At 34.0% G+C, this 15,755-nt stretch overlaps 1 long non-coding RNA gene across 1 annotated transcript; it reads right to left on the reverse strand.

Annotated features, from left to right (window-relative positions):
- Positions 1-2,689: 2,689 nt before the first annotated feature.
- On the reverse strand, positions 2,690-7,650 carry LOC128128115 (uncharacterized). The gene is made up of 2 exons (XR_008225751.1): positions 7,065-7,650; positions 2,690-3,149 (listed from the first exon to the last, which is right to left on the reverse strand). It is a non-coding gene; the product is annotated as an uncharacterized LOC128128115 (long non-coding RNA).
- Positions 7,651-15,755: the final 8,105 nt, after the last annotated feature.

A 15,755-nucleotide genomic window follows, 5' to 3' on the forward strand; every position in this document is an offset into this window, starting at 1 on the left:
ATCCATAGGGTAATACCATCTTCAAGTGTTCTTCAACCATCTTCAAGTGTTCTAAGCTTGAGGATCTTCATCTTCATCCCTTTAACCAACCACAAACACACTCAAGGTTAGTTCATACCCCTTCATTTTCAAGTTTTTCCAAGTTTTTTTTTTTTTTTTGGGGGGGGGGGGGGATAAAAGTAAACAAATCCTATTTGGATAATCTAAAGGCTTTGCAAACTAAAAATACAAGTTATGTCACTAAAACATATTTAATCTTAAAAAACAGCTTTTTACAAAAAAGTTGTGGTCTGTTAACAGACTGTTTTACCCTACTTAAACTTCATATATTTTAAAATGTTAAATATGAAAATAGTTCATGTCTATACCTTTTTAAGGATTACTCGCACACGTTCATACGATTTTTCTACAATCTATGGTGAGTTTTACAAAACTGCCTATCATTTCAGAACATTTTCGGACCAGTCTGTAAAAATGAATGTTTTCACTCAGGCTAGGAACCACTTAAGGTCAAGGAAAAATATTATGGACAAAGTAGATTCATTTTCTAATCTCTGAGACTTTACGGATCCAAATTTTGACTTACGATGATTTTTCTATAATTTTTCTAAAAACATAGACAGAAAAGTCAAAAACTAGAAATTGTCTTCATCATACTAAATGTTTTTATACTTGTGTTTAGATGTAAGCTTATATATTATAATCTTTTAAAACATCTAGACATGATAACTTACATGTATTTATATATTTGATTATATAAATGGACTTGACAAAACATACAAGATAAACTATAAATGGTAAAGTTTGGGAGTCACAAAACCACACTTTCATTTTAGAAGAACCATATAATTATATAATGGTATAATTATTTCATTTTACAAGAAAAAGGAGTCATAGTTCACGTAAATCTGTTGGTGCTATTGTGAGACATTCTCTTCACCATACCTACCGAACGTACACTTTAAGTCATTATTATAACCAGAGTCTCCTACAGGGGGAGCGAGATAGTTGTGTATAGATCTAAACGGGATTGACAACCCCACACCTCAGTTGTTCACTACAGCTAGACCGGCAAGTCTACGATGACAAATTTTTATCAATTCTGACGTCTGAAGAACGTCGTTCAGGCATATCAGTCATATTAACCATGGTTATAGTAACTCACATAGGTATTAATAATACTACTCGATTTACGGGAAGCTTACACTTCATCAGTTTTATAAAAAGATAAAACTACATACTATCTTTCAGTACAACATTACTTATATTTCTGGTGTTAGGGTTTAAGACTACAGTTCATATATAAGAAAATATTGGATTTTCTGAAAACATACATTATCATTTTACAAGGAAAAGATACAAAGAAAATACATACATTTTTAGTCTTGGGTATAAGACTTACAACTCGTTTTTAAAGAAAATATCGGATTTTCTGGAAGTAGACAAAACCATTTTATGCAAAACAATTACAAACTCTTTTCATACAAAATGCTTATGGACTCACCAACTTAGATGTTGACACTTTTCAAAATCATTTCTGTTCTCAGGAAATCAGTAAACAAGTATTCAAACCATTTTGAGGGCCAGCGTCGCGTTTTCATGCTTTCTACTTTTCCGTTATTTGTATTCAATTTTCGAGCAAACAAAGTTTTGTAAACAATGTAATACTTGAAATCTCAATGTATGAATGTTTGTGTTGCTATGTTTCATTTATATATAATTGTTATAATACTGTACATGAAGCCATCCGCCCTCGAACGTTTCCGCCGTTCCGGTTCGAGGGTGTGACAAGTGCCTTGCATGAATTTTGGACTAGTTTTTTGGTCTTGGATCGTCTCTACATGATAATAAGTTGTAGCTTCTCTTCTACTCCCCTCTTTCTCTCTTTTGAAGCTAGTTTGGTGAATTAAAGCTTCCTTGAGTTGTCTCTTATAGTGCTTATTTGAGTTGATCCTAGATGGTTTTGTTTTGTTATAAACTCATAAATAAACTTCTTATTTTTGAGCTTCCATTTCCTGGTTTTTATGAAAAACTAACTTATATTTTGTATCAAAACTCATCAGGAGGGTAGCTGTGAACCAAGACCCTTTGAATGTGGATTATTACTTTGATTATTGATTAGGGTTGGAGAGAGCGGAGATCGAAGAGAAAAAGAAGTTATGGGATCGTCAAGATCCAGCAAGAAAAGCAGATACTCGAAGACTTGTTCCAAGAAGTTTGGAGGAGGACGTAACATCATGATTTGTCACCTAATTTTTTTATTTTTTAAAACATTTAGTTAACAGAATACGTTAGCGGAAGTTTTATTTTGAGCTTTATGAAAACATCATTAATCAAGATAAAGTTCATAAACCAAATTAAAATAAAATATCAAAAACAAGTGTTAAGTAAACTTAACGATATGTCCAAATGATACCAATACTAAGACATAAACTCGAATGTAACTATCCAAAGCTCCATCCTCACCAAGCTATCAAACTATGCTACATATATCAATACAAGGCAACAAAAAGCAAAGAAACAAGTGTCAACAAATGCTAAGTGAGTCAACCAGAAGTACAATGTTAGGAAAAACACATATAGCATATCATCACACACGTCGCATACAACATATACATCACGTGCATCACATACTTCACATGCATCACTCACATCATATACATCACTATAGTCTCATTAAGGTCAACTGTTATTATTTATTTTTTTAATATTAGATAAATATTAATTATTCCTATCCTTGGGTCCATCATTAATCCGTAAGGTAGACTCCCCACACATGGGTCCATCACTAACTCGTAAGGTAGACACCCCACATGTAGGTCCATCACTAACCTAAAGGCAAAACCCGTTCACTAATAAGTGACTGGCTTTGACATCCCCATTTTTCACGCCCAAAAAAAACCGATTTTTTTATGCTTTATAAAAATCAGAGTACTTCTTTTAATAAAAATGTTGCGGAATTTGTTCCCAGAAAAACACGATAAATACGTTATCAAAACATTTTTGAAGAAACGTATTTTATTCATTTTAAAACGTTTGGGATGTCATCGTCAATACAAAAACATAAGCATAAACGGAACTTACATTTATTTACACTAGTGATCTACTTCTCTTTAATCACTCAGTGTAATGTGACTTCATATCAACACCTGTGATATAAATAAACTGAGTGGGTCAGGTTGGGAAACCTGGTGAGTACATAGGGTTTTCAACCCACAATAATATAATTATTATGTTTAAACAATCAAACAATCAACCCAATTACCCATCCCCATTATCTTCTTTAGTCTTAAGGATCTACCCTAAGAATCAGCTATTCCTCGTTCATTCATTCCTAAGGATCATCCTAAGGAATCGGAACAAAGTCCATCGTTGCCACGGTTTACACAACAGGCACTAAGTCTGCATAGTCGCCATGGTTTAGGCATCAAGTTTGCATGATCACCAAGGTTTAGGTATCAAGTCTGCATGATCACCAGGGTTTAGGCATCAAGTCTGCATGATCACCAGTTTAGGCATCAAGTCTGCATGATCACCAGTTTAGGCATCAAGTCTGCATGATCACCAGGGTTTAGAGTACACCGGGTGAACACATCGTTCACAACACCTACAAGTTGCGAGCCTGCTAGTGTTCCACAGGACTGTATAGAATAGCCTGTGGTTGTCATCAATACTCTACTGAATGATGGGTCCATCGTTTGGGAAAAGTCTTCTCACATTGTCCACCCCTCACCCTCACCTCGTAGTCTATAACACCTCTCAACTCATCATCCAACTCATATTCCATCTATTACATCTACCCATGTTATGCCCCAACATTATCGTAGATATAAAATACATATACAATTTAAATCATTTAAAACATGTATAAAATCGTTCATCCAGCATAGACAGCAAGTATTCAGATAATATGCACACACAGCACGTAATTTATATAAAATACTTCATATCTATGTGTAAGATGAAAGGGACCATGCACTCACCTGATAAGGTGATGACTCGGTACTCGAACAGCACTTCGTTACTGTTAAAACAATTTCCATCGGACAAAACCTAGTATCATTACCACTAGAGTTTAGTCTAACGTTAACCACGACTAATTAATAGTCTAGATATTATTACTATTATATAAGCGTTAAGAAACACTCTTATATAACTCATAATAATAGCCCAAATACTCATTATAAGTTCCAAATAATGTTACTATATTAAAACATAAGTTATACTAAAGATAGGGTAGGTATAGCTCACTTACAGCGGGTTTCCTTAGAAACCGGGCTCCGCCGGAGTAGAGTTTCTGAGCTGAAGGCTCTTCCTTTCGAAGCCGTCAGGCGCTCCGGGGCTTCCGCCTCGTGCTAGGGGGTTCCCTGGGCTTTTTGGGGGGTTTTGGGAGGTTTAAGAGAGAGTTTCTAGAGAGAGAAAGAAGGGGTGAAGGTGTGAGGTTGAGGGTTGCCCCGGCACCTCTATTTATAGTGCTCCTGGAACGTCACCATGTCGTGGTGGCCCTCACCATGTCGTGGTGTTGCGTAGGCTCCAAGGTTTCGCCTGGTGTTGACACGTGGCGACGCACACAGGGTGGAAATCAGCCGATTTTCAAAAATTCATAACTTTCGCATACGAACTCCGTTTTTGACGTTCTTTTTTTCCATGCGTAGGTAATAACAAGATCTACAACTTTCATTTGGACTCCGTTTTCTAGTTCTCAGCCGATCTTAAATTTAACAGTAGGAGAAGATTAGACTGTTAAATGACCGCGGAGAATTCATAACTCCTTCATACAGACTCCGTTTTCGTCTATCTTTTTACCGTTGGGTTCCTATTAATGAGATCTTCAAATCTCATTAAGGTTGCGTAAGCCAAAAACCGTTCGAACTAAAATTCAAGTTTCAGGTCGTGCACTGCTATGTCAAATCTTAGAAAAATCATAACTTCCTCATACGAAGTCAGATTTGGGCGTTCTTTTTATGGATGTTCTCTGTTTTACGTATACTACAAATTTGGTTTATATTACTAAGGCTAAAAAGTCCTCCAATGTAACTTCACTATTTACGTCTCCCGGTGTCGTGTCGGTTTTGCCGAAAAACTTCGACGAGCCATAACTTCTTCGTTATAACTCGGATTTCGGCGTTCTTTATATGTACGGAACCCTTGAGACATATTCTACAACTTGGTTAAGATCATTTATTCTAAATAATATTTTGTCAAAAAGTCGTTTTCGACCCCTATTATCTCTAAATTGACTAGCCCGGATCTACGGGCGTTACACCAGCCTAACCCTTCCCTCAATGGGTCTATCACTAACCCTGGGTCCATCACTAACCCAAGAGGTAAAAACCTCATTCACTACTAACGTGACCGACTCGACTCAATGCACTAAGTGAGACGCGACTCTCACTCGTAACATTGCTCCCGTTTTGTTGCGTTCACTAATCACTACTCTGGCATTGCACATACAAGTACACGCATTGTCGTTCGAGGGTGGTAATTATCATTGTTTCCTATCACTAGAAACTTCCCATCCAGTCCTCGAACACCTTAGTGTTCATGAACCATGTCTCGAATGGTTGTCTAAAAAAACCACTATGCATCACTATTGCCTTAAGATCTTTCCCTTTAGGTATCTTTCAACCTATAAGGCCCTCACAAATATCTGGATAGGGTACACACACCTAAGTCTAGGTTGCTACCATTTACGCCCCAGTGGTGTATTCCCTTTTTTATTTAACATATTATTAATTCATCACACAATGATTACACTACAAACCTCCTTAAGTAATCATGCTCAATTTCTATTAATATTAACTAGCATATTACTTCCATACTTCAAAACACATAAACATGCAACAAGACATAACAATTTTAGGCATTTTACAACTTCATATAATCATGCACATATCATCATTTCATCGTTAAGGCATATTATATCACTAGCATGTATTGTCCTAACCAACATAGACAAGTATTTCCAAAAAATCATAGCATGCACATACCACACACAACTATCACAAATCCTTAATTTTATCATGGACCTATCACACCCTTCACATCAAAATAGCAAACAAAAGAAGAGCATGAAAGAAACATCATTCACATCAACATATCATTCACATTTGGGGTACATGCAACCTAAACATTCTAGGTTCATTCCAATCCCTCTAAAATGTGGAATTCTTAACAAGTACTTTAAATAACTATAAAGATTGACTCACCTAGCTTATTCCTAACAAGTACTCACCTTATTCCTCGACGAATCCATCTTTACTACTTCAAGTCTCGTGTTCACTTGAAGTTGCCAAATCCTCCCCTCTTAACACATATAACTTTATCACTAAGTAATTACAACTTCGTAGTCATAACCGTTACTACTTGTGATTATAATTTAATAATCTACCCATCGTTGTTTAATATTATTATTATTATTTATAACACGATCATGCGTAATTTAGACCATTCACAGGTTTAAGCCACTAAAACCATTAAAACTTCATCCCACCATAATTATATAATTTCTCACCATCATATTTATTTACCAAGGTAAACCATATATGTCCATTCCAATGAAAGAATCTCTGTTATACAAATATCATTTACGTAATATAATGTCAAAGGTTATTCTGGTTAACAATTTGGCAAATTGAAACTTGTTTACAAATTACCAATTCAAGTGGACATCCTACAACAACGTCAACATGTTATTCCCACAATTCTAATTATAAAGTAAATTCACTATTAATAAGTTTTCACTCCATCACTTGCTATATTAATATGAATTTTTGTCCCAAGGTGAATCATGTTATATCACGATAATTAGGATTTAATATAATTCTACGTCCTAATCAATTATATATTATCCCGACTGGAAATTATTACTATAAATAGTTTACTTCTTCATTTTTGTACAATTTCAGTTTACTTCTTTGACGTAAATGACTATATATCAATTACTACCTTAATGTATGGTTTGTAATGATGCACATTTCATGAAAACACCCTCATATATTACAGCCACATTTGCATGACTTTACCACTAGAATTATTTTCCATGATTAAAATAATGAAGTTACCTTAGCAAATATATAAGGACTGTTGCACAATAACCTTCTCATGGTCCCTCACGAGCACATGTACTCAAGAACGTTCATTTATGTGATGTATCTTTTGTTGACTGAAGATAATCATCGATCCCACGAAATCCATCATCTCGATCAACAACAGTTAGTAAGAAGACAACTCTTTGGAAGAAGACACGCCTCAAATACAGGCTCGTTTTATCTACTGAATTCAACCACATACACATCGACGTTCACATCATTATGGTACAATCGACATCAGCCATGCACTGTGATAACTAAATGGTTAGATAGAGTCTCAACAAACCCGCTACCTCAAAAGACTCATGCCGAAACCCTAGTCGTCGCCAGAAAGCTTCACAGTCACAACCCCTTTTTCTCCTTATTGTTCATTCGGTTTTTTCACGACTTCGCTGAATCAGTTTGGAGGAAAGGAAGGTGGTGATCGGAGTAGCAGGTAGTTGCCGGAAAGACCCCCAACACCCTCTCTCGTCTCAAGAACCATAGGCCAAGAAGAACGATAACAATTTAATTTGGGATAAGGGATGAGACGTAACCGACGGGAAATTAAATGAATGAGAACAACGTCCGTCCGTTTCCTCATATGATATTATAAGGGAGTTATTAAACCAAGTTTCAATCTTGGTCCCTAGAGTTTAGCCATTATGACACTTTAAACCCCAAACCCAAAAGCACTACATTATAATACTTTCAAGAATGTCATTTTAACCCATGGGCTTTATTTACTTTTTTTTCACAAAAACCATTTAACTAAATTATACACCCGTTAAATATATGGATTAATTATTTTTGGTATAAATTGACACCCTTTTTATTTAATTTATTTCATTTTATACGAATAACTTTTCAACAGTTAATTTTCAAGTACAGAAGAGGTTTAATAAAGCGGTTTATTTTATTTCTAGATGTGGTTATTCAACCGCTTCAAAAAATATAGCATCATAAAATAGTGTTGTTTTTTGAGGCGGTTCAAAAACCGTCTTAGAAAATGTCCAAAACTGCATCATAAAAATAGTTTCATAAAATAAACTTACTTTTTGATGCCGTCCAAAACCGCCTTATAAAATATAGCTTCATAAAATAGACTTATTTTTTTGATGTTGTTATTAAACAGCCTTAAAAAATAAACCGCCTTTTAAAATACAATACGAATGGCAACATAAAATATCATCAATCATTTGTTGATGTTTTTAGTCAACAGCATTAGAAAATGTAGAACCGCATTATAGATAAGAAAGGCGCCAAAAAAAACACCCTATCAAATAGTACAATTCGGTTGTCATCAATGGCCGCAAAAAAAATAATACCAATAAACAAAGAGGTATTACAAAATACTGTACCATTACACAAAAAACAATTAATTTATAGTTAAAGTTTTAGTTATAATAAAACACAAAACATCCTAATGAATTCTTACTGAGTTCTTTTCCGACTATCATTCACCATTTCAATCAAACGCGGTATCATTTCTAAGACCATACCTTCAAGTTTATCACGCAAAGCAAACATCTTATTTTTCCAAAACTGCAGCAAACAAACAAATTATATAAATATATATACAACTATATAGAAAAATTGATGCTTTAAATATATACAAAACACTTACTTTATTTTGAAAATCATGTTGAATGGTCTCAACAAACTCTCGCATGTGTTTGATCACTATATATCCACATTCCTAGCTACCTTTTTGTTTGTAGCACTACATTTAATTCACAATTAAATATTTCAAACCACTTGAAATAAGTTGATAAAAAAAACTACAAAAAACATACATTTACCTTTTCCGACTTATCAAATCGTCCCGGAAAAATTGTACTTATCAAAGAAACAAAAAGGTATTCGTCTAATTTCTTTTGATCATTTTTTGAAGAATCCAAAATATAAGCAGATTTGCTATTTGGACATAGGATAAAAAGAACCCAATGGTCACTACAAAAATAAAATATATAGACCAAGTAAGCATATATGTTTAGTGTGTATATATATGCGTATGTATTATGGAAAGAAAAAAAAACACCCCTGTAAATATGGAGCAAGAAAACATTTTTTGCCTTCATGATATGAAAATACTTCTACGATATGTCCGGCGACAGCCATCATCCTTATTTGCATATCTAATATTGCAATGCGTAACGGGTCAAAAAAAGCACATTCGGAATTGGGAGACCTAGAAAAACACCTATATATACTACATAATGTTGGTAAAATTAATTATATGTAAATGTTATTATACCATATTAAAAATATAATAACTTACGTCACAAACCAATGTATAATGCTATAATCAAGTCAACCCCTTAAAAATAGCTGTAACACCTCCGCTATATAGGATGGGAAGTCGAACTTTGTCGCGATACATCCCTCTGGGTGAAAAAATATAAGTGTCATGTGTACTCTTAAAAATTTTTGCTACTTGAAAAGCAATAGCTTGAATTTTATGACTTTTTTGTTGAACTTTGCTCAAGGGTATATAAAGATCAGGATCTACAAATGTAAATGGTTCGGTTTCGGTTTCGGTTTCGGGTTCGGTTTTGGGTTTGGGTTCGGGATCACGTTCGTGTTCTAGCCCGGGCCCGGCTCCGAGTGCATTTAAATCAATTTGTGGTGGATTCATAGATAATATCTAAAAACAAATATAAAGCATCAGTACTACATATGAAGCAGATGTTTAACATTAAACATCTAAAAACAAACATAAAACAAGTTTTTTTTAAGACTAACCATATCAACTAAACCACCTTGAAAAGGTTCATTAGCATCCATTTGATGTGATAAGGAAAGTGGTTTTCCTTAAACTAAAATAACAAACAAATTGTTATAATATTAACAAATAAAACTAAATTAACAACATTTTATAAGAGTGAACCGGTCGACTACGACTACCTGTGGACGATAAAATGAAGTTGTGGTGTCATCAACGTCTATCTGTGGAGAGGAACGACTCGAGCCCATTCTCGTACCACTATTTGACTTGCTCGGTGTTTTGTTTGCAAGCTAAATAGATTGTAATATTTAAATAAAACTATATTAAAATATATTTTTGTATTTTAATAAAAAAAAATATACCTTTAATGCATATCTAGGCCACTGAACGATGGTATGAAGCAGATGTTTAACAAATTTAACTTCATCCGTTCGTGTTACGACATGTATAAGCAAGTTCTCATATATTTATATGATCTCATCAACCTGAACTTTAACACAATCTTCATTTACTGGTTTTGAATTTATAACCGTTTATGAGGTTGGCCATGCCATACCAGAATTTACTTTCAACTCAGTATCAGCAATTTTTAATAGCAAATCACATGCTGTCATAACCTGCAAATCATACAAAAAAAACTATAAATCTAATAGAAGTTTATATAAAAACTATAAATATATTACCTCAATAAGTGGATATTCTACCAATCGTCCACCAGACACACCATCAGATTTACGGAATATTGGGCTCGTGTCGACCCGTGGTATCGAGTTTTGACTTTTTTTCACATTCTTAGACAATCCGCCCAAAACCTTAGTAGGCCCAATGATATTGGATACTGTCTGTGATCGCCCCCGTGCTCGGGCCCCAAAAGTCTAACTAACGGATCTTCCTCATTTTGATAATAACTCTCATCAGTTATCATATTTTACTCTTCTCGTTCCTATATTAAAAAATACTTGGTAACATTTATTTACTAAAAATAATCAAAGTCTCATTATTTAAAAAACATAATTGTTACCAAAATTTTGAAATCTTCAATTGTCTTTTGTGGAAGATCATACATCTTGGTTTCTTTGTCTTTTATTGCGAAAGACATTAAATACAACTTAGATCGTTCATTATGTATACGTTCTAGAAACTCATATTTTGCTACAAGTTGAGTCCATATGATAGGTGTTTTTTTTCAAGACCCGGTCATCCACCTCGTCCTACGTGGTTTTGGGATTTCTTTTTAGCACTATTTTCTTTAGCTTTTGCACTTTTTGCCTACACACATATCAACAAAATGTTATTAATTATTTGTAAACATACTAATAATATTATCAATAATAATAATAAATAAATAAACAATTAAAACATACCAAAAACTCACGGGTAGTTTTTTGTGCAACGAATTATCCCATACATCGCCAGGTATAAAGGTATATATGGCACATGCATTTAATTCTTTATTTGCAAAATTTAAAACTAGCCTTGATTTAAAATTTGATGCAAGTTTCACAGCTCTCCTCTTCATATAATATTTCATATCATCAGACTCGATATTCCACTGCTTCTACAATTTCAAAACAAAAAATGTTAAACATAATAACTAACTAACAAGTTATTCATATTTGTAATAAATTAAAATATAATACCTTGACTTTCAACCATAAATCTTTAAAATATTTATCTTTAATTTTACCCGGATCTTCATCTATTGGAAACCTTTGTTGAACATTCATGTCAAACCAAGACATAAATTGGGTTGGCATGCCACCATTTGGGATATTATTCTCATTGAACTTAACATTATACTCTTCAGGATGATAATTTTTCTTGAATGCAACAATACCGCATTGACCTTTTTCTATTTTTATTGGTCGTACCTCATCCATTTTTATAACCTAACAACATTATACAAATTAAAAATAATTTTATCCATGATAAACACTAGAGCAACAAAAACCATATTCCAATGCAGTATTCTAATACAATAGTATATTACAAGAAAATAAAAACATAATCCAACATAAGAGTTATAGATCCAATAAAATCGGTAGACCCCATATATGTGGGTCAAATATTACATTTATTAAACAGAATACGACATCAGATAGTCTCTTCTCATATTCTAAAGATTCCTAAAGTATAACGTAAAGTAATAGCACTTTTTGACAAAAAGAAAATCAATACTATACTGTAAAGACAGTCACGTGTTCATCTTATCATATATTCTAAAGATTCCTCGTCATCTTCTCATATTCTTAAAGATTCCTAAAGTATAAAAAGACAACAAATCGATATATATACATACCTTATACGGCAAAGAAACTCGAAAATGCCAACGTATTGATACCGAGGCTTGTGGAGCGATTTAGACGTCGGGTACGTCCGGAATAGAGGTCGGCATGGTGATCTGAATGTTGTCTGATGTAGCGTCGACTATGGATGTTTTACAAAAAGATTGGTTTACGAATTCGGTTATGGACTAGAGAAGAGATGGCACGCAATGAAAATATTAGAAAGCTCAAACGAAAATTTTAGAGGAAAAGAGATGATTTGGGGCGGTTTTAGGTTTTACTGATGCGATTTGTGTGGAATTTGGTGGCGGCTATGGAGGGTTTTTTGAGGCGGTTTCCTAGACCTAAATTAAGATGCTATTAATTTATCTTTTGATGCTATTAAGTTATTATTTGAGTCGGTATTATTATTATTATTATTATTATTATTATTATTATTATTATTATTATTATTATTATTATTTGAGGCAGTTTAATTTTAAGATGCAATTTCATTTGAAAAACGTATCCCCACCGTATGTTATTATTTAATTTGATTCTTTCCATTTGAAAAAATTACGACAATGTAGACCCTATAAATTCCTAGATGATATAACAACGAAGACTAAGAAAACCCAATTGCAGTTTACCAAGTTTGTTCCCTAACAAAATTTATAGCATGGTAACATGTTTAAAATATATGTAGTTTTGTAAACTAAAAGTACATATCTTATTATTTAATTTGATTGCTTTATGATTTCATATTAAAGTATATTTGTTAAATTAAATAAATAGTTACGTCTAGTTTTAAAGTTTTAAAATGTTTCTCAATATAGAAAATATGTTTACATCTAATTATAAACTTTTAAATTTTTTCTCATCATTTCTAATTATAAACTTTTTGGCGGTGGTGGCAATGGTGGTTGAAGCCCTGGCAGTGATGATGGTGATGGTGGCGGTGACGGTGGCGGTTGTGGTGGCAGTGGGGGTGGTGGTGCTGGTAGTTGGGAGCGGCGACGGTTGTGTTGGTATTGGTGGTGGTGAGTGATGGTAGTGGCAGCGACGGTGGTGTTGGTGACGGTGGCGGCGGCGGTGGCTGTGGCGGAGGCAGTGGTTGTGGTGGTGGTGGTGGCGGAGGTGGTGGTAGTGGTGGTGGTGATGGTGGTGGAGGCGGCGGTGTTGGTGATGGTGGCGGCGGCGGTGGTAGTGGAGGTCGCGACGACGATTTACTAATTTCTATCATGAAAAACGAAAAGACAATTAAGTTTTAAATGTATTGAAACTCCTAGATCTTTTGAGATTCATTGAACTTTTCAATGACATGTTTAAATCTCGATATGTCCTTCAAGTTTGTGACTAAATACCGAGGATCACAAACAAGATCTGAATAACCATGAAAAATGTACGTGGTACTCTCGATGGCATTTACCACCTAATCAATGTGTCGGTTAACCACACACGCTCCATTAATCTATGAAAAATATCGAGCCACCATTTGCCACCATTGTTAGTCCAAATTAATGTGCTGGTTATCAACACACGCTCCACTAATGACTTGGCAGGGTGCAAAGTGTAATTTCATGGAATAGCATCATTTCACATTTTTCGTAAAGTAACTAAGATTGGGAATGTTTATAATAACATTTAGTTACTTTATTAATCATTATACTTTTAATGAGGAATTAGTTTCCCTATCCTACCCGTTCGGCTAACAACCATCCACCAATCAAGGAAGCGGTCAGTGAGAGTGGATACTCATTAAACTGTCGTAGATCGGCTTCGTGAATGAGGCCTACTAACGGTAAGACTAGCTTTATCTTATATATATATATATATATATATATATATATATATATATATATATATATATATATATATATATATATATATATATATATATATATTAATCTTATAATATTATAATAGTAAAAGGGTTGAATTTTAAACTTGTAAAATTCTAGGGTTTAGAATTTAAATATTTCAAAATTAAAACTTTTAATTAAAAATTTAAATCCCAAAACTTGAGAGAAAGTTTTGAAACTTTTTTAAAACATCTTTTATATCAAATTTGAAAAATAATTAATTAATCATATTATTAATATTTATCACATAATTTGAATTAATCTATGTTCTTGACAAGATAATTCAAATCAAAATACAATTAATTAATCTTTATCATATATAACAAGTAATTATCTTATCTATGAAAATTATCTTTGAGTTGCATTAGGATAATCCATACCATATTGAAAAAAAAATCGGATTTTATCAGCCAAAAACATTTTTGGTAATTATCCTAATTCAATTTTAGTCAAAATCCTGAAAATAGCACTTTGACCCGCCACCACGTCGTAGCAATATATGCAACATCGTGGTCACCAAGCAGAAGCAAAAAACGAAGAACTTTTTGCTTTGAACGATTAAGCTATGCATCAAATACAAAAGAAAATCAGCCTATTCTCTGATACCACTGTTGGGTTATAAGCAAAACATCAATTTTATGGTGCACATTCAAACCCTAAAGCTTTGGATCTAGGTTTTTCTATTTGTACATGCAATAATCTTCCAAAGCTTATAAACCCTAGATCTAGGATATCAAAATCGAAATCCACATAAATAAACTAGTAAGAGTGTTACCTTTGATTGTAGCTTGATGATCTTGAGCTTATGAGAACCTAGCACCTCAAATGTGATGCCTCTAATGGATCACAAACACCAAAACAATTGGAGAATCTTAGAAAGAGATGGGAGAGGTAATTTTCGGCTCAATGAAACCTTCTAGGGTTGTGGTAGCCGAAATTATGAAGCCAGGGGATTCCTTATATAGGTAAGCTGCTAGGGTTTTAGTCAAAACCCTAATTAGATTGCTTAGGCCTTAAGCAGTCCACATGATCCTTCTAGAAGGCCTCCTATGGACGATTTCTATGTGGGCTTCCCCATAGAATTCGCACATCCCTTATTTAGGGTTCCACAGCCCATATTGCAATTATCACATAATTACAATATCAGTCCCCTTATATTTAATTAATCTCTTTTGACCACAAAATTAATTCTAAACTAATTCTTGACCAATATTAATTAAATAATATGATTTCTCTTTTAATATATTATTTATATAATATATTAATAAAACATAATAACCTCTTTCTTCATTATTCATCCAGTCAAGTTGCTTTGGTGAAGGCAACCCAAAAGGAGCATGCTACAATTGGGTCAAGTAAATACCAAATATAGTTATGGCTTAGACACCTAATCCAATACATTGATCGACCTCCTTTTGAGATGCTATATGGGAGGAAGTGTAGGACCACAATATGTTGGGATGAGATCGGTCAGTGGGTTATGGGGAGTATGTAGGTAGTACTCCGAACAACCAAGATGATTCAACAAGTTTGTGGTAGACTTCAGACCATGCAGGAGTCGGCAAAAGAGCTACGCAAACAGACACTGGTCAGACTTGGAGTTCCAGGTCGGGTATATGGTGCTCCTAAAGGTGTCACCTTGGAAAGGTGTCATCCGATTCTGGAAGTGGGGCAAGCTAGGCCCAAGATATATTGGTCCTTTCAGAGTGTTGGCATGGGTGGGCAGGGTTGTGTATCACTTGGATCTACCAGAAGAGCTCAGTTAGATCCATAGCATTTTCCATGTCACTCAATTGCAGAAATATTTTACCATTGATTCCGCATTGGTACC

This window comes from Lactuca sativa, chromosome 8, assembly GCF_002870075.4.
Source record: "Lactuca sativa cultivar Salinas chromosome 8, Lsat_Salinas_v11, whole genome shotgun sequence".
NCBI classification, from domain to species: domain Eukaryota; kingdom Viridiplantae; phylum Streptophyta; class Magnoliopsida; order Asterales; family Asteraceae; genus Lactuca; species Lactuca sativa.